The sequence below is a fragment of the Phalaenopsis equestris genome, unplaced genomic scaffold (assembly GCF_001263595.1).
Source record: "Phalaenopsis equestris unplaced genomic scaffold, ASM126359v1 Scaffold000002, whole genome shotgun sequence".
Classification (NCBI taxonomy): Eukaryota; Viridiplantae; Streptophyta; class Magnoliopsida; order Asparagales; family Orchidaceae; genus Phalaenopsis; species Phalaenopsis equestris.
In genome coordinates, this window is record NW_018164444.1 from 79329810 (window position 1) to 79331102 (window position 1293).

Sequence of the window (1293 nt, forward strand, 5' to 3'; positions counted from 1 at the left end):
TGCTCACACCATAATGGACTTTTAAAGAAAATTTCTTGTAAATATATCATTGACAAAGTTTATATTTGGTGTGCAGAAGATACTCTTCAATGACTCTGGCCATTGCTTGATACTGGTCAGTGAATATTGATCTCAGATGCTTGTTATCCATTATCCAGATAAATGATTTGAATAGCCACTTGAATGAGTCAACAATTTCGTCTGACAAAAAACCAACTCCAAATAGAATATTCTGCTAGTGGCGGTTCACACCGATAATATGAACACAACATAAATTGTATTTATTAAGTCTATAACTTGTATCAAATATTATGACATCTTCAAACCAATCGTAATCGAGCATGGATATCTCATCAATCCAAACGAAATTCAACAAACTACCGGACTCATCAATCTGGACGTTCATCGTATCTTCAGCTTGCCTCTCAGTGAACAATCATAGAAGAGAATTAGCGTCCCCATGTTCAATTTTAACTTCTCTCTTTTTGTATGAAATTATAATCATCCCTTTTTGTGCAATTAAGATTTTATACACTCTCGAATTCTATAGCCAGAAAACTAAATGATCGCTTGTTCTAATCCCTAAATGTAGCATCGATCTAAGCACTTTTGCATTGATATCGCTCATATTTCTGCTGCAACACAATAGATGTTTGCTACTGTCCGCCGCCAAATGATGGTTATGACTTTCTATAAATTTCTTAATCAACCAATTTACCTTCGAGATCGACGACATATTAGATCATGACTGAACAACCAGTCATTTTATTCCCTCTTCTGTACTTCACCGTCACATTGTTATTCAATTCTTTCTTGAAACTAGTCTTACCACAAATGAAATTATTTGTCTTAATCATGTTTGAATTCGACTAAAAACCAACGTGGTCCTTTCGCACAGTAAATCCAATTTGGTGTGCATATGCACAATATTGTTCATTGACTTCTTTCTCATTATGAACCACTGTGCGAAGCAATCTTTTCACAATTGGATCAATGCACACAGTTACAAGCTCGAGGAACTGCAAATTTCAATATAACATCATTAAAATGACAAAAATAACACTTTAACAAAATCAATTAATAAATCCAATAAGACGAATATGAAACGATACAAAAATAATAACATAATACCACCATAATAATGCATAAATAATACCATAATAAAACAAAAGTTGTTCAAAGTCAATAATACAACAATAATATCATAATATAACCATAATAACACATAAATAATACCAAAATAACACTAATTACAACCACAACATAACACAATGATAATACCAAAACATATAA